Source organism: Myiozetetes cayanensis, unplaced genomic scaffold (genome assembly GCF_022539395.1).
Source record: "Myiozetetes cayanensis isolate MyiCay16 unplaced genomic scaffold, myiCay2020 scf5-8, whole genome shotgun sequence".
NCBI classification, from domain to species: domain Eukaryota; kingdom Metazoa; phylum Chordata; class Aves; order Passeriformes; family Tyrannidae; genus Myiozetetes; species Myiozetetes cayanensis.
The window spans coordinates 58,822,114-58,849,585 of NW_026087742.1; the positions used below are offsets into that span (position 1 = coordinate 58,822,114).

The window sequence follows — 27,472 nt, forward strand, 5'->3', positions numbered from 1 at the left end:
AGAGAACCTCTTTTTAGCTGTTCCATCCTTATAAAATCATTAATTGGAAAAGACTCTAAAGATCATAAAATCCAATCATCCACCTAATGCCATGTTAGCACTTAACCATGCCCCTAAATGCCACATCTACACATCTTTTAAATACTTCCAGGGATGGTGAGTCCACTTCCCTGGGCAGCCTGTTCCAATGCTTGACAACCCTTTCATTGAAGAAATTTTTCCTAATATCTGATCTAGACCTCCCCTGGCACAACTGGAGCCTGTTTCCCGTTGTCCTATCTATTGTTACCTGAGAGAAGAGAACAATCCCCACCTAACTACGCCCTCCTTTCAGGTAGTTGTAGAGAGCAATAAGGTCCCCCTTGAGCCTCCTTTTCCCTAGGCTAAACAACAAAACCAAGATGATGGGTTGAATTATGCCCCAAGTATAACTGCATGCTGTAAACAAGCAGAAAGTCCGTCCCTGCGTTCAGAATACAGAAGGCTATTATTTTCTACTGGTAAACGAAGCAGCATGATGCACAGCCTCTTAGTAGGACGATACAAACTCCAAAATGCATACCTAACTGCTTATATTCATCAAAGAGTTCTGGACCAGCAGTGTTTGTTTTCTGACCAATTTATCTTTCCTTATGATTTTCTCTAATGAACTCTAAATAACCTTGAATTGATTTAATGCCTGCTAGCAAATACAAAGGAGTCCAGACACTTTAGAGGAAAGAGCTAAGAGAGAGTCTGAATGTGGGGACACAAGTTGCTTGGAATCTGTCTCAGGAAGGTCACTGAGGGACACTGGGCCCTACAAACATTACTAATTTGCAGTTAAGCAACTTCCAGTTCCCATATCTGATACTACTTAGGAGGAATAGAAAAATAGTTGAGAAGCATGAAAGATCACACTCTGATCACAAACCTGTAGCATTATGCACTAAAGTAATGTTTATTCCATGTTTTATGTAGTGATTATACAAATTATTGTTAATCATATATGAGTATTGCCAGCACCTTTATAGTTAGTGAATAAAGTTCTTCAACAAAATATTAGTAGACAAATGATAGAAAGTTTAATTTTCTTAACTTACAATAAAGTTGCTAATTAGACTTCTTTCAAAATATCCCAACTCAACACAACAGGAAATATATGAACAGTACTTATTGCAGTTATACCTAAATTCTGAACTGTACACCCAGAAAAGGTACCCTTTGTTACTTCATGTATTCCCCTCTGAGTACTCTCAAAGGTGCACTTTAAAAGGTGACCTCTTTGCATTGAAACGAATCAGTGACATGTCTTTCCTCATTCTTCCTCAGAACAGAATTATCATTTCTTCCAATGGAGTTGAGCAGACCTAAAGCATATTAACCCAGGCATATCATTCTTCAGCCTTAAGAGTCACCCTCCAAAGCTGTCTAGCAAGTTTACAGTGAAGTAGTTACTTCACTGATCAGGTCTCAGTTGTCTTTTGTACTCTGTTTCTTCAGAGATTGTCAGAAAGCATGAATTACGTACAGTCACTACCTTTTCTTGCTTGCTTCTGTTTGCAATAGGCCCTGGATGGTAAGCATTTCTTCTTGACTTTCACCTGTTCCTTTGCCAACACACTGAAGGTCAATCATTAGCCATCTCAGTTTTATAGGTAGTCAGTGGGTTTTTTTCAAATTACTGCACAACATTATAGAGATGGTGAAGACAGGCTGTAGAGAAGGTGCTGTTCACCACTCCCACAATATCAAAGAGATTCCACCTACATGCTGTTCCCAGATGAAGGACCCAAACTGAGAATGTAATCATCCTAGATTCTTTATCTAGTCAGTGCAGAGAAACAGGAATCTTTAGATGATGCCGGCCATGCTAAGACCAACATCTATACCTCTAGACCTATAAAGGTATCTGCCTCTCTTCCATAAAGGAAAGTTGGGAGACGTATGTTTCTAGAATAGACAGCCCTGTTAAACACTTCAAAAGTTACCTGGGATGAAATCAGGTTACTCTTTCTCAAGATCCAAACTAACTCCTCATTTTCTCAGCAACATCAAAGACATCAAGAGATCTAGGACTCATAACAGTTTTGGTCATGTAGTTTACTAGACATCTTAGAGACTGACAAATATGACAAGTTAAAAAATATCTCAAACAACCAAGAAAAATAAGAAGGCTGTGATGACATCCTCATACACAGAGGCTCTCAATAAATACGCTGCCTCTTTTGCTACCTCCCGTAGTTCCAAGAAATGGCAGTCTAGATTTTCATGCCCTGTTGGCTATGCTATATGTGGCAGAAATACAAGCAGATGATTGATGGGGTTTGCACTACGAAAAGCCCTGGTTGTTGGCAAATGTACACTTGAAAAAGGATTCCAGATCTCTGAGCCACCAAAGGAACTAACAGAGTCTGTAAAACCATTTGTTTCAGATTTATATTTAGTGTATGACAAACATAACTCTCCATCTACCTTTTGCTTATGCAAAAATGCAAGTAGAAAAGTAACAGCTCAGCTCAAAGGGAAATGGGCCAGAGATGTAAAAAACTACAAGAAAGGGCTCTTCAGGTAAAGAAGAAACAAACATCAGAAAGCAAAGGAAAATATTGACCCGCTGTTAAATAAGAAAGATGAATTAGTCACCAACAACACTGACAAGGCACAGGTTCTCAACGTTCTTCACCTCTGTCTTCCATTGGGTCCCAGGCCTTGGAAACAAAAATCCAGGTTGATGCAAACACACAGCCACTGTCAGTGAAGGAAGAATTGCTTTGTGAACAGGAACTTGACCCTACAAATCAATGGGCCCTGACAATATTTACCTAAGCGTGCTAAGAGAGTTTGCTGATGTCATTGCAAGGCTGTTCTCCACAATTTTTAAGAAATTGCAGAGATTTCTTAATCAGGAAACATCCCAGAAGACTGGAAGAAGGCTAATGTCCCTCCCATCTTTGACAAGGACTTAAAGGAGTATCCAGGAAATTATGGGTTTATTGGTCTTACTTCATTCCCTGGGAAAGTTATGGACCAAATCCTTCTGGGAGCTATCACAAGTCAGATGAAGCACACTATTGGGGAAAGTCAGCATGGATTCACCAAGGGCAACACGTGCTTGAGAAACCTGATCGCATTCTATGACAAAGTAATCTGCCCAGTTGATTGGGGTGAACAATGGATACTGTCTACCTGGATTTTTCCAAGGCTTTCCATGCAGTTTCCCACAGCTTCCTCGTCCATAAACTGATGCACTGAGGTCTAAACGAGTGATCTGTGCAGTGGGTGGGGAACTGCCTGACAGGCAGAATTCAGAGCGTGGTGGTAAATTGTTCCTTTCCAAACTGTCAACCTGTCACAAGTGGGGTCTCCAAGGGATCAATGCTGGGCCTAACACTGTTTTATATCCTATTAATTGATCTGGATAATGGGATCAAGTGCACCCAGACGAAATTTGCCAATGATACCAAACTGAGCAGGGAAGTGGGCACTTAGGAAGGGAGAGAGCCATCCTGCAGGAAGACCTGGATGGGCTGTAAAGTGGGCTAACAAGAAGCTTATAAAGTTCAACAAAGACAAATGAAAAAACTTGCACATGGGAAAGCATAATCCAGGAGTGCAACACAGGCTGGGAACTACTTGGCTGGGGAGCAGCTCTGTGGAAAGGGACCTGGAGGTGCTGGTGGACAAGCAGGTCAATATGAGTGAACAGTGTGCTGTTGTGGCAAAGCAAGCCAACAGGATGCACCATCAAGGGCATCACCAGCAGAGATAAAGAAGGCATTGTCCCACTCCACTCAGTGCTTGTCAAGCCACACCTGGAATACTGTGTTCATTTTTGGTTCCTGCTAAGCAAAATAGATGTGGACAGGCTGGAGAGGGCCCAGAGAAGGACCACAAAAAAAATGAAAGGATTGGGAACCCTGGCACATGGAGAAAGGCAGTTCTCTCAGCCTTTCTCGAAGCTTTGTTCAGCCTCAAAGAAGGAAGGCATAGGGGAGACTTTATCACCATGTTATAGTATTTAAAGGTGGCTGCAAAGATGATGGAGATGCCTTTTACAATGACTCACATGGAAAAGACAAGGGGTAATGGGTACAAGTTACTCCCAGGGATATTACAATTGGACACAAGAGGAACATTTTTCACAATGAAAACAATCAGCTATTGGAATAATTTCACTTGGGAAGTGGTGGATTCCCAAACATTAGACACTTCTAAGATTGAGCTAGACAGGGTGCTGGGCCATTTTGTCTAGACTGTACTTTGGCCACGAAAGGTTTGTTGGATCAGATGACCCTTGCGGTCCCTTTCAACCTGCTATTCTATGATGAATAAGAGTATTGATTTTCAATCTTTGTCATTCAAAACAGAATTTGCAGTAAAATTCCTTACCTTTCTCTATGGGAATTGATCTGAATTGGAAAACATATTTTCACACATTTTCAGGAAGTTTGGGTAGAGTTTCCCAAATGACTGCATTCAGGTCCCAACACACTCCACCAGGGTGTCCCTAAGCAGCCTTTAGTGGACAGTCCTTGCTCTTTACCTGATCCATGTGGCACCTGTGTTTTGGGTAGCCCTCCCACTCTTTATTTCTTCAAAGAAATGTGATCTCAGAATGCAAAGACACCAAAAACACCATGCTAGATAAATCATAGTCTTTCCCAGGACTATGTTCTTACAAACATACAAGATTTATAGTTCAGAGCTAGCACAATCAGTTTTACCTTACCTTGACTTATATTCCTCTGCTTCCGTTTCCTACAGTATGTTTACAACACTGAAACAAGAAACTTAACAGGAATATAGGGTTGTTTTGTCCCCATATGACTCCTCTACTGAATCACATCCCATTGCCCTATAACCCATATGGGACATTTCCTTCCTTCTAGGACAACTAGTTGAGCAAAGCAAAGTTCTTTCTTTCATGCAGAAGTCAGCCTAAGCTTCCTGAAGCTCAGCAAGTTCCCCAGGGTCTTATTTATAAACTTACTTTGTTCTGCTTCTTGCAAAATAATGGATGTTCCCACTGCTTTCCCTGCAGAGTAATTTGGCTGAAGACTTTTCCTAAGACTCCAGCACTAGTTGTTCCCACTTTGGTGGGCACCATCAAGGCTAATGGTCATCTATCACTCCTCCTCTGGGCTCCAACAGCCTGAGGCATCCCATGATAAAGCAACTGAACCAGAATTCATAAACTGAATGCTGAGATTACATAAATACAACAGTTTCCAAACCAACTCTCACTTCTTGCTCAAAGAGTTTCTGAAAAATCCAGTATTTTCAGAAGAAAAATTTTCCTTCACTGAGGCAAATAGTCCTCTGTGCTATTTATACTGACATAGAAGTTTGTGCAGCCAAACAAATGAGATTAGAAATCAAACCTTACTCAGAATGATACTCTTATCACAATACAACAGCATTCTGAAGATGCAAACTATAGATTTTTTTTCCTCCCTTTGGATGTGTTATTTCTAAGGGCTTGAAAAAAGAACACCAACATTTTTGATGTAAAGAACATTGAAGATTCAGTCAAAACACTTTAAAACTGTCAACAAAATTTTTTAATAGAATGAAAAAAAGTAAGTACTTTACTGCACACAGAGGAAAATACTTGACTACAAAGTTATTGTGAATGCTACTGAGCTTTCCTTGGCTTCTACCAAGTGAAAGGATCTCTTTTCCTTAACCAGAACTAGGGGTGTAGAGGGGCAGAAATTGAGGTTTTGAGGCAGGAATTGAAGAGCTGAAGTCAGGAAAAAGATAATGAAAAAAACTTTCCCTCTTCTTTCCTTCCTTCACTTCTAAGAACTGAAAATTGCTTTTGTGCAAATGGTTATTTTATATCATGCACTCTTGTTATGACTTTTAAGTCCCCTAGACACAGATGTATGGAAAATGAATACTCAAAGATATATTTGAAAAAATTCTCTCCAAAACAATGACCACAATTATCAAAGACATTTACAGAGAGAAGGATCATAACAAACATCTACTGGGATAACTCCCTCATTCATATCATTTAAGGGAATGACACCACACAGAGCCCATAGAAGTGAAGTTTCACTATCCATCTCTTTTCAGTGACTGTAATGACAATGCAGAGGAGTGTGTTGATCCTGCATATGTTCTTATCTTGATCTTATTATTTCTGAACTGGAAGCTCAAATACAGAAAAAAGAAACAAAAAAAAAAAAAAAGAGCATCTTACAACAGTAACTCCAATACTACCATATTTGTAACTTTAAAAAACAAACAAACAAAACAAAACAAAACAAACGAACAAAAAATCCACCTGTGCCATAAACAGAAAGACAGAAACATCGGACAAAGTTTCATAAAAAAATTTTCAAAGTTTCATTGGCCAAGAAGGCCAATGGCATCCTGACCTGCATCAAGAACAGTGTGGCCAGCAGGAGCAGGGAAGTGATCCTTCCCCTGTACTCTGCGTTGGTGAGGCCACACCTGGAGTATTGTGTTCAGCTCTGGGCCCCTCAGTTCAGGAAGGATATGGAAGTGCTGGAGCAGGTCCAGAGAAGGGCCACAGAGCTGGTAAAGGGACTTGAGCACAAGCCCTATGAGGAGAGGCTGAGGGAGCTGAGGTTGTTTAGTCTGGAGAAGACGAGGCTCAGGGGTGACCTCATCACTCTCTACAACTCCCTGAAAGGGGGTTGTAGCCAGGTGGGGGTCAGTCTTTTCTCCCAGGCAATAAGCAATAGGACAAGAGGGCATGGGCTTAAGCTCTGCCAGGGGAGGTTTAGGTTGGATATTAGAAAGAAGTTCTTTACAGAGAGAGTGATCAGGCATTGGAATGGCCTGCCCAGAGAGGTGGTGGATTCACCATCCCTGGAGGTTTTTAAGACAAGGTTGGATGTGGCACTGAGTACAATGATCTAGTAATCACAGTGAGGTTGGATCAAGGGTTGGACTTGATGATCTCGAAGGTCTCTTCCAACCCGGTTAATTCTATGATTCTATGATAAACTAAATAAATCTAAAGAGAGCTTTGTTATTCCACTATACCCAAATGAGTTTCTTTGCAAAAAAACGCTATCTATTTTAGAACCTGGGATTGTATTCTGACTCAAATACACAAAAATGGCAGCAGGAAATGTTATCACACAAAATTAAATACAACCTATCTTGATAACTGCAAACCTGTTCTCATTAGATACACAGAATGAACATTTTAGAACCTTTCATTGGGGAATACTTGGTGTAACCCTCAGACCAGCTGACGGTTCCTCAAAGACCAACTGCTTCTGCAACCACAACAGCCTCATCCTCTGCCAGAAGCACAGGCTTGGCTTTAAGAAGTTTCACAGCTATTCTGAATTTGATCACTCTTTGCAAAGAACAGTCTGATGGTTCACCTACAGCAAAGAAGTTCTTGCTACATCTTTTCTCATTATACCAGATCCTGACCTAGTTTTTCTTGTTTCAAAACAGAACCAAAGCACATCTAATGCTCTCTGCAATAGAAGTTCTCATCAGTTAATCTATTTCAGGTCCTCTTACAGTTCCCTGAAGTCAGGCTCCAGCTTAGGTAGGTTAATTATATTATGTAGTATTTTGTGTATGAATACTAATGTTTGTTAGGGGCTCCAATACAAGATTACAGATAGATTAAAAAAATATGGAACTATTTCACATACAGTAAAAGACTTAATGGCATCCACTGTAAAAAACACAGATACTGTTGCAGTCAAAGTGATTGCTTTGCCAGAAGATTATAGACCAAACTGAAATTGAAATTCTTGCCTGAAGAATGGAGGAAAGTGCATGCACATGCATACACAAACCCTGCCTTTTGTTTTCCTTCCATCTGAGCCCCCATTGCTGTTAAGTGCCTAAGCATTTGTAGGGATGATTCCTAACAAGGTCTCTCAGATTTTGTAAGGCAGTACACATGCCTTTGCACAGAAAGGCCAGAAACCAAGCAATAAGCTTTCATAATTTCTTTTTTCATTTACAAATGGAAGCAGATATGATAACAAATACATGTTTCAGAAAGATTGAATGTGTTGTTATATCAGAATACTATGGGATATCAAACATTTCCCTTTCCACCTTAGATTACATAAAAATACCAATACTCAGTTTCCCACATAAATGGCCTACTTCACTTTTCCTTTTCTCCTTTTGTTTTAAAAGCTTGATTTTTTTTTTTAATTCTTCCGTGGGTTTTTTGTTTGTTTGTTTTTGGTTTTTTTTTTGTTTTAGTTTTTGTTTGTTTGTTTGTTTGATTTATCTTAACTGTTTCCTCACAGTCTTCTCTTTATGCTTGGGATACATTGGGGATCTTTTTGCCTTGCCAGGATGGTGCAAAGATTATCTCTCTGAACACTTCCTGGCAGGGAACTGAAGCAAAGGAGGGTAAATTGTTCCATGACAAAGTGCAAAGGGGACTTTAGAATGGACTAGACACACAGCTGGCAATCAAATGACAGATGGCAAAACCAAGGCCATTGCATTGGTTAATTTTAATTTTTGACTCCTTGCTTATGCACTAGTGTAGCAACAACCACCCCCACCTCATACCACGAGATAAGGACATATTACAACAATTTCTGATTGGGGGAAGCACGGTAAAAGTTCTCACTTAAGCTAAGTCAGGCCTTTTTCTTCTTCTTTTTTTTTTCTTTTTTTCCCACAAGGAACACACTGAAAAGCCTTTCCTGTCACATTTTGTAACAGTAAGGCTTTCACTAGCAGGCAATTCTCACTAAGTGCTTGCAGAGATCGCGAATGCATAGCTCACCTTGATATGGGTAACCCCCTTTGGGGTGTCCTTGTGTGACACCTACAGACGCTGTACAGTTCAGGATCCTGTCTCCACAGACCAAACAAAAACTCACACATCTTCTGAGCTGTCATATTCTTCATCATGACAGTGGTGAGACACTGAAACTAGGTGGATGTTCCATTTCTGGAAGTGTTCAAGGCTGGATGGGTCTTTGAGCAACGTGGTCTAGCGGAAGCTGTGCCTGTCCATGGCAGGGTGGCTGCAACTAAATGATCTTTAAGGTCCCTTTGAACCCAAAACATTCTATGATTCCATGATTATCAGGAGAAAATGTTTTAAGTGCAATAACATTTTGAAAGTTGGTTCCATACAGTTAAATTATTAGATTCAAGGGTTTTATGTTCATCTTACAGAGATTTTACAACTCATGTTCTGTTGCCTTCTGGTAAGCAAAAGAAAACCCTACCCCTGCCATCTCCCCTCAAAAAAGATGCATTTGTAAATTTCCAGAAACACTTAGGTGATAAATGTGAATTGATGTTAAAGTAGAAAGCTTGTTTCTACGCCAAAACATGTAATTTCTCCTACTGGGCAAATCAAAGCAAGACAAGGCTTGCATAAATCTTCCTACTACACTTATCACTCTAAATAGGAGATGCTTTTAAAAAATTCCACATTGGTCAGTATTTCTGTAAAACTCACTGGGTTTTTTTTTTAGGGAACTGCTTAGTAGCACTTGCTAGTTGAATCTAGTTGGGATTTTTTTCATCTCTTCCAAAAATATGAAATAAATGCAATCGGATCTAGTCCTGGTCATTACGAAGCTGGAAATAACAGAATAGTTAATGTGTATTAATGCAAGTGTGACAGATATGACTGTTGAGTGATGTCTAGAGGGATTGCTCAGTGTTTATGAAACTGCAAGGAACTTGGCAACAGTCCCTAGTAAGAAAGAAGTTCTTACATTAAAATACTGCCCAGTTGCAGAACTCAGGTGACTGAAATCATCTCAGCTTGCAGGTAGCATTGTGCACAGATTGTTCAATTTAGACAGTTCTGTATACTCTGGTGTTCCTTTTTCCCCTTTTAAGAGGCACAGCTTTCTTTAAGCAACCCAAAATGCTGAGCGATGCAAGTCACCAACCAGTTATCACACATGTTGCCCAACAGCAATTTTGAAATTAAGGAAAAGCACTGCAGTTTTGTAATAGATAAACTGATAGACAGATATGATCAAAGAAATTCAGAACTCACAACTGTTCTCTTCACTAAAGGATTTTTAATGAAGGGGAAAAATAAGTAAATAGCTAGTCAGACTTCTGCCTGGCTTCCATGAAGCCATTCAAGTACTCACAATTTATAACAGAAACACCAACAAGCACCTTTAACTACACCATCACTGCCAAATGCCACCATAATTAGGCTAGAAATGCTGTTCTTTGAGTCATGAATAGGATGTGCTTGGCCTTGTTTTCTTTATAGGATCATGCCATCCAAGCACAGGCAGCAGCATTTATTGAGAAATTCACTGAAAGATAACAACTGATTATAAAAGGGGTTCATGTAAGTTTAGTTAAGAGCAACTTCAGACATTATTTTCAATTACTGAGATAAAATCATGGCTTCTCTCAGGAGGAAAACAGGAAAGTTGTTTTTCCTATACACTACATAGAGTATATGAAAGCTTTAAGAATAGTCCACATTCACAAACAGTATCAGCTTCTTACTAATATTCTTCAGCTCTGCTTTTCCCTCCCTCAAGTCATTTTTCCTATTATTTTCAACATTTTGTTTGATCGATTAATAAAAAGCAGGTTTCCTGCTGCAGATAACAGGTCACAGAATTCCCTTTACATTGAATAGGTTTACCCTGCTCTCAAGAATACTAACTGATAGTTTTATTTTCTTTCACCAAATCTGCAGGGCTCTGGCCAAGCATCGCATTTTTCTGCACCAAACTCCTCATTGGTTTCAGAGACCATGAGGATAACACCAGGACACATGAACAAGGTTCCAGTCCTCCTAAACTTGCATAAGGATCTTTACCAACTTGTCTTGAAAGGCTGCAGGTCTGGAAAAAAGCATCATCTTCAGCTCCTCTGAATTCACTACCAAACAGGTTAGCATCCCTATTTAACAAGCTACACAAGCATCCTCCTCTGATGTGAGAGAATACGTCTACACTGTCTATTTTAGACATATAACTCCGCTATGACTTAACCTGGTCATTGTAGGGTTCCTGCACACTGAGCAAACACAATCACAAGCCCGCAATTCAGAACCCAAGAGGTTGTACAACACACACCATGTAGGCTCCTAATTTTTGCACTTATGTTACATGCTCAGAGCAAGCCACTACGCTCTCTCCAAAAATTTCAGCGCAGCACCATGCTTCGTGCACGCTGTACATATGAAGAGAATCCCTTTGCTATCTCCGCCTTGCCACCCCATTTCGTTACCTGCACCTCCATGAGTGGGAAAAATAAATCTACCCGTGCATTATGCCTCTTTGGGCAACAGAAAACCTCAGGAGTTCAAGAGCAGAATGTATACAGAAATAAAGAAACTATATTTGTTTTCTTTGACACAGAAGCCTGGAGACATGTCATGGACATATATCAGTCCTCTTAAGATAACTACTCAAGATACTGACAGAGCTGACAATGCAACCTTGTCACTCTCCCATCAGACCACTGTAAGACTCATGCACAGCAAACCTGCAGCTCCAGAGCAGTCTAGCCCTTCTAATGCATTCCATTCATCTTCCAAGGTACACTTTATTAGCTTAGGAAAAAAAATTAAAATAATCTATATTCCAAATAGTAGAGTCACTAATACTACAAAGATCCTTTAAAGGTAAAATAGGAAAGCATGTATGGTAAAACATTTAAGGCCTTACTAGACTGAGAAAAAAACCCCATCTTTGTTGAGAAAGTTCCATCTGTACCCTTTAAAAGACAAAACTAGAAGTTTTCTAGTCATAAGCTCTCACAAAATTATTGGCTGATCACCTGCTGTCTCACTGTACATCAAGCTGTTTTTCCAGCAAGATTTTTCACTTACATTGCCCAAATGAATGTCTCTCTAAAAATTAAAAAAAAATAGTCAGTTGCAAATAACTCCCTAATCTGCCGTCCTTTCAATAGGACTGAAGTGCTCTTCACAGACATAGTACACAAGCATCTTGAATTAGCAGGGAACTATTTTTAAATACATGAAGGATAAGATACAAAATTAGTTTCATGGGGAATGAGAACCTGAGATTATTTACTTTCCCTTAATTACTTTGACTCGCTACTCATTTAGCTTTCCAGTAGTACTACCTATTTCACACTCAAATTTTGATACTGGAGACATATTAGTACATTTTTTAACATTAAGATTATGGATCTTACTGATACATAACCACATTTCTCAAACTGACTTACCCACATAAAAAATAATTAAATATACTGTATGGTACAAATATGCCTTTCTTTGGAACAACTGATTCAAAGTAAGGATCCCTACATAAAAGCAAGAACCTTTCTTTGTGCAAAAAAAATTCTGAGAACTGTACAAAACTGTTACATTTAAGAGGAATGGTAGCCTCTTATACTATCAAACTGATATAAGGAGCAAAACAGAGATTACTATTTGAAAATTATTTTTGAGAGCAAGGAATTCAGGTGATAGGAAAGCCTACCTGAGTCCTGAACTCAAGAGAGAAGCCTGAGTTTCTAAGCCTTTAAACAAAAATAAATTAAGTGTGACCATACAGCACTGTTGAGCTACATCCATTACCATCTTCGCTTCTTATGACACGGACACATTTCTGTCCCTTGCACAGGATACAAAAAAAGGAAAGCTAGAGTAGTCTACAGTCCTATCCCTGTAGAAATAAATTAATTAGAATCTTTAGGACAGAGCAACATAATATAAAATAGTGGGAAAAGTAAGTAGAAAGGATGAAGGGAACAAAGAACAGGAAAGTAACAGAGAGGAGAGTGCATTAAACAGAAAATATCACATTTGAAACGTAAAAGAAATTAAGGTTGCAGTAGAAAGACATGGGACAGAGAGAAACGAAAAAGAGATAAAGGAGGGTTATAAAAATTAAAAGACAGAATGTAAGACAAAAAGTGATAGGGAAACAGGCATACAAAAGGGACTGCTTAAAACAAACAAACAAACAAAATCCCAGGAAAACAAAGAAACAAAAACCACAAACCAAAAGAACCCCTACAAGCAACCACAGCTCTACCTTCACCCTCAAAGATTCCTCTAGAAACCAGAGTTGGAACAAAAGTAAGTGAAATTAATTTCATTGGTTGATAAAGCTTCATTTGATTCTGACAGCTCAGGGTTCAGTCCTGTCTCTGTCAAGCAATGGGACTTCTTGCCAGAACTTCTCAGCTCTCATGGGATTAAGACTGAGCTGAAAAAGTCTGAATGATTTTCTGCACTGAAACACCTGAGATACTGCATACCATAGCATCAGCTCTGGATTTGTAAGGATGACTAGCCCATACTAGGCAAGAAAATGAGGAGGGAGAAAACCCATTAGAGTACTACATGTAACAGCACATACTACTGCCACCATGTACAGGAAGTAATGGTTTCTCTTCCTAAGGTGAGTTAACAAGCAATTTATTATGTTAGAAACTACTAATAATTCTTCTTTCAGCTGTCAGTGGCTATTTATCTTCAAAAAAAATGGAATGGTAAATATCAAAGGAATCACTGAAATAAAAGTAGATTTTTCTGAAGGCTTTCTAGGAAAGATGGTAAGAAACTTTGGGTTCTACTTCCCACTAGTAAGAATATTGCACTGTTCCAACAAGACAACCACTGGAGCGGAGAGAAAGAAGAAGGAGAGACCCTGAAAAGAATTTATCAAATTCCTTATCAGAATATAATGAATATTAACAAAAGACAGTACAAATTCTCCTGAGAATTGAGTATTCCTGGGGTTTGGATCCCTTCTTCTAGGTTGTCAAGGTTGCTAGGGAATTTCACAGTTAATGGTGTATTTCCATATGAATGTATGAAGAAGGGGGAAGGGTTTGCAAAACTGAATCTTAAGCATAGAGTTTTCTTTGTGCTTCAGAGAAGAATATGATGTTCTTGTAAAGCTGAAATAAGCAGCTTTCATATTTAACTACAGATTATCAAAGATTTTTTAGTAGAAAAACTTACACAGAAAATGTTTCAAGAGGCACTGTGAGGAAGAACTTGCTTCTCTTACTATGGTTAGTAGCAAGGCACCAGACTTGCCATAACACACACTCTAAGGACAACAAGTATTCCTCAAACAACAGCAGCTTTGTTCTGCTTTAACAGATAAAAGCAACAAGTTTATTTTGCTTTAAACAGATTATGTCCATTTTTCATAAACCATTTAGAAAGCACATTGCTGTGGGCTTCCCAATGACAAATACGCTGAGACACCAGCAAGTGACAACACACTTTGTACTCTTTGACATGGATGAAAGAATTCAATTCAACTTTTCTTTTTTCTATCTGGAAAGAGAAACGTCTGAGAAAAGTGTTTTGTTAGCCCTACTTCCTGAGAACAAAGCTCAAACAACACTGTCTGCATCTTCATCTGTTTCTCCTCCCTTCTCTTTGCTAACTTTGGGTGACATTGGTCAAGAGCAACCAAAACTGACAGAGGGCTGAGTTCTCTCATTTTAATGAAAATAAGTGGATGATTAAAGGACAAAAATAATAAACATCCCACAGTTTAAATTCTAATTACTCAACCTTGCATCAGAAAATCCATGGAGCAATCACCACTAAGGGAGAACCTGCGGAAAACAAGGTGAGGTTGGCACCATGCTCACACCACCATCACCATTTACCTGGTTATTTTACCCATCCTTTAATATTCAAAGCATCCCAACTCAAGGTATGTTTATTTACTGCAAGCATACAGTAAATACAGACACGCTTTCACTGGCAACTGTTGTGACAGATGATCTTCACACCACAGTATTATCTTAATAAACTGTCTCTCAGCCCCAGGGTCTTTGTTCTCATATAAATGACCTACAGTTGGTCACCCTGGATCTTATACAAAGCATGATGAACACAGAGGTTATATGAGTTAATTGCATAGTGACTGCAAAAATAGCATGCTTTCTTCTCTACAACACTGTGGTCTTTCTCTCCTGAAAACAAGTGGAGTTTCACCGTAATTCAAGTTAATGATAGAACTGTATATCTGGATAACTCTATCATTAGTTAATGTTACCACCACATGAGCTTGTCTGTACAGTATTTGACAAAGAAATTCAAGTTAAACAGCTTCCTCCAGAATGAAGACAATATTGGATTAATTAGGTAACTTACTACACATTTAGAAAATGAAGATGAATATCCCTTTTATAACCATATTAAAATCCTACAGAATAAGAACCAGATTGCAATCTGTTATTGAAGTATAACTCATGAATATCTTTTGAATTACTCAAAATTTAAATCACTGGAGATCCGAATCTGGCCCCATACATCTTAAAAGAACATTTGACTCATTACTCATGTAAAAAGGACTCAATTTCCATGAACACATAATGCACAGGAACTCATTTGTTTCCTAGGAGAGTTCAAAATTCTCTGCCAAAAGAACTCAAATTCTGGTACTCCAAACAAACTATGTTATTTGTATTGGTCTACGTGCTACTTTTGCTACTAGTTATGGAGTGAACATCTGGAGCAAAGAAGAAACTGGGGTTTAATGGACCCTCAGTCTTTTCCCCATACACTTCCCAGAACGCAGGCAACTTTCTTCCTCTGACTGAAGACAGCCACTGGAAATACTGTCCATAAAGCTTTTATTAGCTAAAATACCAACTGCAGACTACTGAATTAATTTTGTAACATGATTATTCCTCCAACATGGTCCAAAACTGAAAGCACATAACTCTAAAGCAAATACACAGAAACACAGTAGCTGAGTCATAAGTCTCTAAACAGTATGGTCTACCATTCTTTTAGTCTATTTTCAATTGTGCCTTAACAACTTGGAAGACATCTGCATAAGATTTTTGAAGACAGATTAGTTTTCTCTCTCCTATGCTTTATGATGTTCTTGCACCAGCCAGGTCTGAAACCTCAACTTGCATTAGCACAGGACAGTGAGTGACAAAGTGAATTTTTCAGAATGTCTCAAGCCTAATAGTGCAACATGGAAAAGTGCCCCACACTTAATTTCAACCCTGAAACATCCATGTTCAACTGCCAATGTCTCATATACCTCAAGTGCAACATATTTCAGTGTTTTGACACAAATGGGGATAACAGACTGATCATCTGGATTTCAGTTTAAGTTAGGAAACCATGCTCCTTCTGACTGTCCCACTTCCTTTTATCCCACTCACTGTAAGGTTTGCTGAGAATCACAGGCAAACAGAGCTGGAATCAACTATGCAACAGGATCAGCTGCATCCTTTAGAGACAACACAGTTATATCTATCAAATTCTTGAAGACCTCAACTGGTAAAGCCCCACAGTGTTTACATGATCCATTCTAGGATCCCTCTGCATTCTTACCACTAAGAAAAGTTTTTCTAAACTTCTTATTTCTGGCAACATATTCAGCCTATTACTTTTCCTCTGCTCACTGTGGGCATTACAGCCTATTTTCCTTCTATGTCACACTTCTTCCTGTTCTCTATCTTCACTTAAAGCATTAATCTTACTACTCAGCTTTAACAGTTGCTGAGACAGCCCTCAATATTTTTCTCAAATATTTGATGTTAGTTATTTGCAAGTCAGATGAAGAAAGTTTCCATTTGAACTGGAGTGTCATCAGGCTGTACCTGGTGGAAATCCTTCTGAAACTATCATTAGTTCACTTCCTAAGATTTCTGCTTCTCTGGGGAATCTCTGGATAGGTTTTGTATTTATATAAAAATATAAAATAATTATACAATGCAGTACAAAAATTCTTTACAAAAGTCTCATTTCATTTCAGTTTAGATAAATTTACATTATTGAGGACCACAGAGCAGGGCTAAAATAAAGACAAGATCTTCCTCAGAGGATGTCCATGAGTAACCAAAGGAAGAAAGCATGCATATTCTTTTTTTTTTCCCCAGCCAATTCCTAAATACACAGATGGTTCTTTCTCACCAAGATGAACTCAGCATCAGGAAAAATCTACCTCAGAAGTTCACACTGTAATTTGTTTTTTGCCACTGCTACGCTTGCTCCTCAGGCACTTACAGAATAACTTCTTGTCGTACAGTCATTCCATGTCATCCCTTAGAGACACGGCTGAGAGTGTTACAAAGATCTGCATTTTTCCTTGCACGGATGTTTATAGCCACTCTCTGAACACCTCTCACATTGACTGAACCACCTTGCATCAAAAGAAGTGCTGTTTATTTTAGGTTCGGGGTTTCAGTTTTGCATTTCCCTTTCCCTTTATTCATTTAACAGTGAACTGGTGAATTTAAATGCCTTTGAAGGGCAGTGTATGCAGGCTTACATCTCACCCTATATTGCTTACTTTGTGTTCTGCTTACAACAATGCTAGCATGAAAGGAAGCTTCTCAACAAGTCTGAAGTCTTCATTTTCCATTCCTAAAACAGGAGTGGCTATTGGCCTTTGTCCTCCTTGACAACAAAACAACATTGAAGACCACTGAAACCAGAACAATGACTTCAGTGATCATCGCAGCCATACCTCAGTGATGACAGGCTTTGTCAAAGGATCTCACCTTCAAGATTATCAAATTCAACCTTCTGCTTTCAATTTAATATTCAGTTTCATCTAGCAGCCTGTCTGACACTGAAGAACAAAAAGAAACTGATTTTCTTTATGATTCCAAGATGGTCATTAGTCCTTTCTGCCTAGCTATTCATGCAGCATTTTATACTTCAGGTATAGAAGAATTGTTTGATTACAGTGAGTTGACTGACTCATTTCACACTACTCCCTCTATTCTTGGGCAATATGAGCCTGAAAATTATTACTTTTATAATTTCTATTTTATTTGTATTAGTACCAAACAGAATCAACTTTGTTAATAAGGAAAAGCTAAACCTAGGTGTGAGTCTAACAAGCTGGCCTTATACAGACCTGCCCTGTCAGATGTTCTGCCTGCTTCTAGATTTGAACAAATGAACACTGGTCTGACCGCGCAGGTCTCCCTTCTCACCACTATCCATGGAGAGTGGATTACACTAAGCAGCTACTCCATTCTTTCATTATCAGGAAGCCTTCTCTTTCCTTTTCCCCAGAGACTTTATGCAGTTACATAACCTCCCTTAATATTTTCCAAGAAACTGAAAAAGAAATTTCCAGCCTTTCTCTTTCACTTAAAAAAAAATGTCAAGTTTCTTTCCTAGGCTGAATTTACAGCTGCCTCCTCTTTTGCAAAGAAAACAATATAAACTGCGCATTATGTATGTTCTATAAAATGTTAAGACAGTGAAACAAATTCATCATGAAAAATAAAAATGCAAAACTCAACCAATGACATATGCACCACACCTGCTTTCACATGTTTTTCTGTAACAGTATTAAGCTTACAGAATTGGCAAGAAACTGGATAGCTAAGGAGATTGGCAACAGCACACTGAGGCTTTTAGCTCAAGTTTAGCCCAGCTTCCTCTAGGAACTGAAATCGCATGTTCTCTCACAGGCTATCGATGAAATAAAATGGTATTGGCTATCTGGTTCATACAAAATGGGAGATTACAATGCAGAAAAAGGTTTATCAGCATAAATGGTATTTCCTGTAACTCTGAAGGTATTAACAAAAAACTTGAACAAAAAAAATGGCCAAGGGTGCCCTCATTTGCTAAAACAAAATTAACCAGAGAGGTGCTTATGTTAGGCAAGCTAATGGAAGGCAACATATAGAAGATTCTAAATCAAGTGTACTTTCCAGAACCTTTAAATCTACAGCTTTCTTGTGGAACAGTCTTCCACCAATACCTCCATTTATGCTCTGCTTGAAGACAGTAGAAGCCAGATAGGGGTGTGCATAGGTGGCATGAGGATGCATGAATAGACCATCCATTTATGGCTAGTAAATCAAAGCAGAGTGCGTGTTCACGTCCAGGTGCCCATCACCCTTATCTGCCAGCAGAGGATCGTAAACACACATCTGTGTGATGCATCTGTAACCATACTACCCTGGGTTGTGATCTCAGCAGATTTCACTGTTAAGCAAGGGTCCTACCTCCAAGAAAAACTCTAACTGGATCATGTATTCGGTAAATTCAACTCCTTCTCCAACATCTGTTAAAAGTCATCAGAAGAGATTAATCCATGGATCTCTGCCACCAAAATACCTCTACAACTGCAGAATGACAGGGAACTGCTTCACTTGGTAGAAAATAGCAAGCTCTTATTCTGTATACAGAGCAGCCACTGAATTAGAATATAACACAATTTCACAGGATGTCAGACCAGCAAAATATTAGGAAGCAATCTAGTGCTTTCAGATGAAACAAACTTATTTGTCATTGCTGAAATACTTCTTATAAGGGCACAAGAACCAGTGCTCCTTCTAAGAGCATCCTCTCATTCTGGTTATTGCATTCCACCGTCCTAAATTCACCCCACGCCTTTATCAGCTCCTTCTATTTCATTTCTTCTTTGCTTCCCTGACAAAATGCTTCCTAACAGGAATGGAAAAATCTAAACAGAACTGTTAAAAATACTATTTAATCCTCACTGTATTCTACCGTAGGCAGAACTATTATGTCCTGAAGGATTTTTACACTGCGTGTAGGGCACAGACCCCTCTAAAATCTACATAGAGACAACCTGTCATACCAGAATTGTTGTATATTATCCACTCGGGACATGGAGGAACTGTTCCTCATCAAGTATTATTGAGATCGAGTATACCAAATCCCACATCCCAAATAGTAACACTATGTTAAAAGTAACTTTATAAAACCACTTTCAAGGCTCATTTAACTTAACTCTAAAAATAAAGATCTATTAACAGAAACAAGTTGTAATTAAGATTAGTGTTGACCTAGCTTCTCTCTGCAAAGTGAAGATAATAATCTTACATTTACACAGTACCTTTCTGTCTAAACTATCCCATCCAACAAGCCTGATCTTAGACACACTTATACAGAAGAGTATAACATACACAACTAATCATAAGTAAACTAATCCACACAATTTGATAACCAGCACGTACCAAGCTTCATCCACTCAATTGTAGGAGTTCTTTTTATCTAACTTATCCATCCAGCAACAAACTATTCACCCATCAAAAAACTTTTCTTCTAGCATAAGCATGCATTGGTAGTCAACATCAGTCTTAATCCTTATGTTTCGCCTAAAAAAAAAACCCAAACTTCCTGCAACTTCATTCAACCTTTTTTCAGACCTCCATCACCAACACTATCCACCAGCCCATAGACAAGCACTAACAAGCACTGAACCTGGCTTACCTCTCAGAGGATTTGTTTTTAAGCAGTCACCTGGAGTGTATTGGGAGTATAGTGGTTTTTAATAGGGAGACCAACTTTTTCCATGTTATATTGCACACAGAAGACATAAATCTGGCTTCCACTACTTCAGAACACTCCTTTCTTGCACCATAGAGTACTTAAACCAAAGGTCAGCCAAGCTCTACCCCAGATCAGCTTTCTCCTGTATGGTGGGAACTCCTGCAGGATTACAATTTTAACCATTAACATGGAAAGAAGGGTTATTCTGAATCACTTGTTTTTACCTTACGGTTGCCAAACTAGGCCTTGTTTAAACAGTTGGCTGTCAGGTATCCACAAAGCACAGCAGAGGGAAATCCACCTCCTCCTCTGCAGTTGGCATGGCTGTTGGAAAACATTCCCTGATGATATCAGTCTGCAAAACAATTTATTTTTTTTTTTTCTGAATACTTGCTTCAAGTAAAATGAATTGCAATAAATCAATGTAATAACATCATTCCAGGAAAAGGCTCCTCAAGAAAACTGCCATTACACCTTGAACCTGCGTCTTCTCTGGCTAAGTTTTCTCCCAGTGTACATGGATGACGAAGACATTTAAAGCAGTGTACCCCTGGAAAGATTATCTTTAAGTCTCTCCCCCTTTCTCAGTCTCTTCCAGAAAACACACTACTGATGGCAGTAATCATCAGGACTTATGCTGCACACTGACTAGCCAGATCACAGGAGACAGCTGTTATGAAATCAGGACACCATGATGGGGGGATAGGACAGAAGTACCTGCTATCCATCATTGCTACCTGATGGCAGTAAGTGTCTTTAGATGATAAAACAAAATGCTGCAGAAACAAAAAACTGTCACCTCTGTGCCCTGTACACCACCTGGGTTGCTCATTGTTCTTAAAAGGGAAAAAAAAATTAATAAACTATAGATGTTTACTAAAAAAATCTATTGTAACTAATTCTTGCACATCCACCATCCCAGCACTGACTCATCCTGAGTCCATATGATGATCCTGTTCTGAGTAAAACCCAATTTCCTCAGGACTGGGAACCAAATTGAGGGTGGTTGGCCCAGTATCTGACCTAGCTTCACTTGTAACCTTCAGATGAAACTAGAACAAAACAGAAACGTGAAAAAGGGCTGTTAGATCTTGTACTCCATCTCCTTGAAAGAGCAGAATTGCCTTTCCTGGAACATCTACTAGCAATCTTCCTACTCTTATCTGAAAAATCTGAAGAGGCACGGGAGGCTTGCTCTACACGTGGACTAATACAGGCTACAAAACATTTTTCTATTACTGTGTTTTGGCCCAGAATTCATCTTAAACTTTTATTTCCTCAGTTTCTCCATTTAGTCCCAGGTATTCTCACCCAAAATGTATGAAAAAAATCTGACTGCTTAGACTAAAACACATTTCAAATGTAGAGACGTACTTAACCTATCTCCCCATGTTCAGTGCCAGGCCAGAAATATCTTTTTCTGTGTATTTCCCCTCAAGCTAGTTCCTCCATACCCCCAAGTATTTTGTTGCTCTTCTCTGAGCTTCACTCAAATCGTCAATACCTTCTTGTTAATGTGATACTCAGAGTTTTCATGTATTCAAGGCAGATTCTCACAAAAAGGGAGTCCCACCTCTTTGTTCATATATATGGTACCTTTTTCTTGACAGTTCAAGCACAACTCATGCTGTTCTGTAATCAAGTCACACTCCAGACTCACATATTAATTCTTAATCCCTTCCAGCATCATTATTACCATCAGTAAGTTCCTGATTTGATACCCCCGCACCCTGATCTTGCCTTTTGCTCGTATTTGTTTCCTTCACTCCACTATCCTGTACAAATTCTTTTGAAGTTCTGTTTAGTCCAAAGCAAAGACATTAGTTTCAAAGGTTATAGGTTTTGCTCAAGGCCCCTATTCAACAGAGCATTTAATTACATGCCTAACTTTCACCACTTGCTTAAATCCAGTTGATCTCAGCAAGCAGAGATGAGCTTAAGCATACATTTATAAAAAAAAAAAAAAAGTTGGGTGTGCAAGTCAGTGCTCTGCTGAGCCAAATCCTCACTTTCTGTAATCACTTGGATGGTTTATTTTCCCTATTTGGCAAGAATTGACAGCTCAATGCTTTAAGGCTATAGGATTTTAAAAATGAAGCTTCAAGAGAGTCCACAACTGTCATCATGCTTTGTTTCTTTCTTAAAATAAAAAAAAGGAAATAAATACCTAAGTAAATATGCCTCAGTGCAGTAATCATTAAGCTTAGAGGATTAAAACATGCAGTAAGTAACTCTATATGCTCATTTCTGCAGCACCCACTTTAAAAAAAAAAATCCTTGTGAAAAATTTCAAAAGGCACATGTATCTCACCAAGACTTGCAACACATTCCCAGTAGCTCATCAGCCACAACCATCATTGCGTAGTTAAACGGAGACAACAGAAGTGTCCATTTCTTAATTGCTATCTACCAAATGCCTTTAAATGGAATGGACATAACTCACTGTTCCACAAAAGATGATCTGTAGTGGGGAGAAGGAAGAAGAAGGTACTAGTCTTTGGTTTCAGACATGGGTTGACTATTTCCATCAGTGGCCAAACCATATTACAGCAGATGTAAATTTTGCATTCATCACCAGCAGCAAATGCAGTTGGCATAACAGGAGTTTCATGGAGTATTTAAAATCACTTCCAAATGTCTTCCATTGTTTACACAGAGAATACTTCATGACTTTTCTCTCCCCCTTGTTTTTTTCTTTGTACTTTTTGTTTTCTTTGCCTTCCCTCATTCTACTTCCTGGTAAACACAGGCAGAGGCTAAGTGCGGACTGCAATTAGGCAGCCATATCAAGCTTCATCTGCGGACTACCTAATTGTAAGACTCAAGGTTTGGGAGGGGTGCCATCTGAGAAAGAAACAGAGAAGAGAAATTGGAAAATAACTACTTCCTCTCAATCCATAAAGCCTTCCAAAAGTCAATTAACACGTTCTAAACTAAACCATCCACATATGCTATGGCACTAAAATGCATGATTTCAAACACAGACAAGAAAGTAGTTGCTTGTAGATATTTATCAGAATTATAATATTCTCTGACCACTTTCACCTTTTTTATTGAAGTGGCATCCGTGGTAACCCTTTCGTACCTCAGTACATGCGATGAACCAGAAAAATACCTATAGGCAATATAAATAAATAGTCTGTGACTGTATATGGTATCTCTTAAATAATGCTATGAACCCCTAAGTCACTCCAAGAACACAACTCCCATGCCTAGCAAAAATGCTGTTGTTTAATAATGCATACATGATTAAGTTCTCTGTCTTCCCCACAGCAAATTTTTCTTGTGATTTTACAGTTTCCCAGACTGCAATAATACCTTCATTTTCACAGACTCACTGGTGCAACCAATAGGAAAACTATCTCTGTTTTCAATTTACAGTGTGACATCTGTAAATACCACTGGACAGCAAAAACTTGTAGGTAAAACTCTGTGAACAACTTTTTGCCGTTTTCTTTTGTAAAACCGAGACAAAAGCATAGAAACTTCTCCGCTGCGCTGCACATACAGTTACACATCTGACCCTCCTCACCTCCTTTCCCTACGGCAGTTCAGCACCTCCAGCAGTTTCCTGAGCATTAACACCTGCACCCATCCCGGGTCAGATCTCACTTGCACTAATGGATTTTTTCAGATAGATGGCAGTGCACAAAGTGCATCCCAGATTGGTCCAGGGTCGAGATGCGATTTCAGTGCTCACACACTGAAAAAGGGAAGCACTGCATTATCAAAAGCACTTTAGAAAGATCATGGCTTAGGACCCAATCCTGCTGCACAGTGATAGCGCTGGCTCTTTGGAAGGGCTGAACTGGATGCCGAGAATGTAAACATGGTAAAACAGCACTAAGGATTTTACTTTCCATTCCTGGGAGCCACAAAGGATTTTTCTTTCAATATATTCCAATAAACATAGTTCTAAAACACAAAGCTAAAGGATGACTAACAAAACAAAATCCATAAAGGTACTATATGCTGGACACAGGAAAGGATATATCTGATTTTCAAGGGTCTGTAATACCACAGATTTAGAAACAGTCCTGCAATAAGAACAGGCTATTCCAAATCACTCACATTGGCAAAAATTTTACAATTACTACTCAATTTTGTGTCCTCTTTATTCTAAGAGAGACTGTTATTAAGAGAGAGGAGCGAAATTTTAACCATTTAACCAAATTTACCCCAGCAAATCTCTTTCGCACAAAAGGAAAAATATTAACAAAGCAGCTGAAACAAACAGGAGTGAATCTCCCTGCACAATTAGTACTTTGGTACCTACTACTTGGGGATTTCGACACTAGCTATCATGATGTGGAAGCATCCACCGTCGTTTTGTTTTCTGTTTGCAGTAGGGGGTTGCTAGGAAACAAAATACTATTGTCTGATTTCATGATCTATTGCCTGGTTTGCCTGGCAATAAAGTCTTCGAAATCTATTATCAGATTATTTTATATTTTACAGCAATATTAAGACTAACATTAAAACACATGCACGCAGAGACAAACAGTAAAAAAATGCCTCAGAATTCAGGGGCAAGTATGTATATATTCCAGGTTGAGGAAGACAAACTATCCTGAAGAGAAATGAACTCAAACAGTGTGGTGCTATTTATGTATGCACACACTCACACGAGTATCAGCGTTCCTCAACTGTATCTATAGTTTTGCTGACTTGTCAAAGATGCTCTCACTTCTGAGGATACAAAAAATACATTCTCTTACTACTCGAGAGCTACTGTACACTGCAAGTTCTGTAAATACCACATGCTGCAGAATGCCTGATGCAGGCGAGCACGCACGCCACAATGATTTTTGTTCTTGGAATTCAGCTCTGGATTGTTTCAGTGACTTAATGTCTTTATGCAATTTTTGTGGGTTTTGGTTTTTTGGGGGGTTTTTTTGTACATTTAGACAGATAGAAGAGTGAGAGAATATTCCCAACTCTCCCCCTCATGCTCCCCTCTTCAGCTGTAACATAAATAAATAAATAGTCATACAGGTAGATAAATAAATGCAAGCACCCAGGAGAAGAGATCCAAAATTGAAAGCCACAATAGTAAATTTCACATACTTTTGACAGTGGCAAGTCTTTGCAAAGCAAGAGATTGCAAGATGATGTGGGTCAGAAAAACGTGGGTGCCTATTAGGCATTGCCACCAACATGACAGGAGACCTCAACCGCAAAAACCAATCATACTTAAAAGCTAAGAGACAGATGAAGAGAGTTCATCACAAAGTCATAGAGAAAAAGGTTTTAAATACAAACTGCAGTAGTTATTACTCTTTTATGTATATCTATAATTTCACACCATGCACAACATTCACTATTTCAAAGTCCTTTCAACTTATTTATTAATGTCTATGCATTTTATCACTCCAGTTTTAAATTTGAGAAAAATATGAACGAGCTACATTGAAAAAAAAAAACCCAACATCAAAGCTTTTGACACGTTACAACAGAACTCCCAGTGACAAGAAAAAAAAAAAAAAAAAGAAGTAATAACACACAACATAGAATATACACAGTTCATGGGAAGGACCTTGTAGTATCTTGTCTCTTCTGCCCAGAGATGGATTTATTCAGCCTCTAACCTTCCTATCAGGAACTAGGAGAGCCCACCTAACCACATTTAGAATTAAAGAACAAAAGAGTAAAATGCAAGAGAGCTTCTTCTACCCCAAACAACGGCAAGCTACTTGGAGCGATTAGATCAAAGCAGAGAGAGATGGACACGACCCATCAACCAATCCCTCTCCTCGCCAGGGTCGGAGACGGCTGCTCCCCAGCTAGTAACCCGCTACAGTAACACTGCTAGTTACAAAACGGTGCCCAGGTCTAGGTGACACTGGGATCCTGTCACCTACAGCTTCATCGAAACCTGTTTTAAATCACGCACTCAAGGAACACGAAGACAGAGGAGAGGGATGGGACAGCCTCTTCCCGAGCTGCTACCGAAAACTGTTCTGCCAACTGCAGGGGGCTGCCGGGGACCTCGCAGCCGCAGCCACCCAGCTCTCGGGCGCGGGCAGAGAGTGAGGGATCCCGGGTCCGGCCCCGGCTGCCCTGGGTGCGCTTGCCCGCCCGCCCGCGCGTGTGCGCCGGGAGAGGCACACACATCGCGGGAACCCCGATCTCCCCGCGCCGCAGCAGCAACTGCAATTAAAGAGGGTAAGGGAAAAAAAAAAAAGATTATGAAGAAAAAAAAAGGACGAAATATAAATAAATAAATAAATAAATAAATAAATAAATACATAAATAGCCCTCTAGCGGGAATGGGAAAATAAAAGCCCAGTCTAAACAGGCGGACCCCAAACAACAACAAACACCGGGCGCCCAGGAGAGCAAACTTTCTGACTCACCGGGGAGAACCAGTGCCCGGGGGGCGCCGGGCAGCGGCGGGGGCGGCGCGCAGCCCCGGGCTCCGGGAGAGCTCAGCTGGAGCAGGAGCCGGAGCCGGAGCCGGGCGAGGCAAGCGCCACCGGCGGGGCTGGGGCAGCGCGTGTCGCCTCTCCTCTGCCTCCCTTCCCTCCCTCTCTCCCTCCCACCCCGTCCCTCCGCAGCGCCGGGAGCCGCCCGGGGCGGGCTGCCGCCGCGGGACCGCCGTACCTACCGGCTGCCGGTGCGGGGCCGCGGAGCAGCGGAGCCGCCGCCGCCGCCCCCCTTCGGCGGCTGCCGGGCCCGGCGGCGCTGCAGCAGGCGGAGGACGCCCCGCGGCGGCGGGGAGAGCGGGGCCGGGGTGCGGAGAGGCGGCGGCCGCCGAGGCACAGGCAACGCGGTGCCTCTGCCCGTCCGTGTGTGTGAGCGTGTGTGAGTGTGCTGGGGAGGGATGCTGCAAGGGACCGAGGGAAAATTCTCCCCTCCTAGCAAAGCCGCCGACAAATGGCAAGGCAGGTGTGCATGGGAGGCAAGGCTCCCGGAGGAGGAGGAGGAGGAGGAGGAGGAAAGGGGAGAGGGGCGGTGAGAAGGGCGGGGAGCGCACAGCCGTCACAGCGTCCCGGGGACAGCGGCCCCGCCGAGGAGGTGCCGGGCGCGGCCCCTGGGGCGGGCGCTGGGGCCGCACGAAGCCGGGAGAAGCCCCGCCGGCATTCGCGGGGATCGCGGCCCGCTCCGCCGGCGGGGCGAGGAACCGGCCGTGGGGGGGCATCGGAGAGCGGGCCCGGCGGAGGGAGGGGTACGAGCAGTGGGTGCTTCAGGCACCCCGAGCAGAGCATCTTGCCGCAAGTTTTCCCCGAGGCCTCGCCCCTCAAACGTCCCTGGCCGCTACCCTGTGCGGCTTGTGCA

At 40.4% G+C, this 27,472-nt stretch overlaps 1 protein-coding gene across 12 annotated transcripts in view; it reads right to left on the minus strand.

Annotated features, from left to right (window-relative positions):
- ENOX1 (ecto-NOX disulfide-thiol exchanger 1) overlaps positions 1-27,067 on the minus strand; it is a 361,706-nt gene extending 334,639 nt beyond the window's left edge. For 6 of the 12 annotated variants that reach the window (XM_050331527.1, XM_050331519.1, XM_050331522.1 and 3 more), the window contains exon 1: positions 26,802-27,065. The gene's annotated coding sequence lies outside the window, so the exon portion shown is untranslated. Of the gene's footprint in view, positions 1-20,418; positions 20,437-26,550; positions 26,606-26,801 lie in introns of those variants that run through there. The other 6 variants (XM_050331528.1, XM_050331530.1, XM_050331529.1 and 3 more) reach the window with 4 other exon arrangements.
- Between the last annotated feature and the right edge of the window lie 405 nt (positions 27,068-27,472).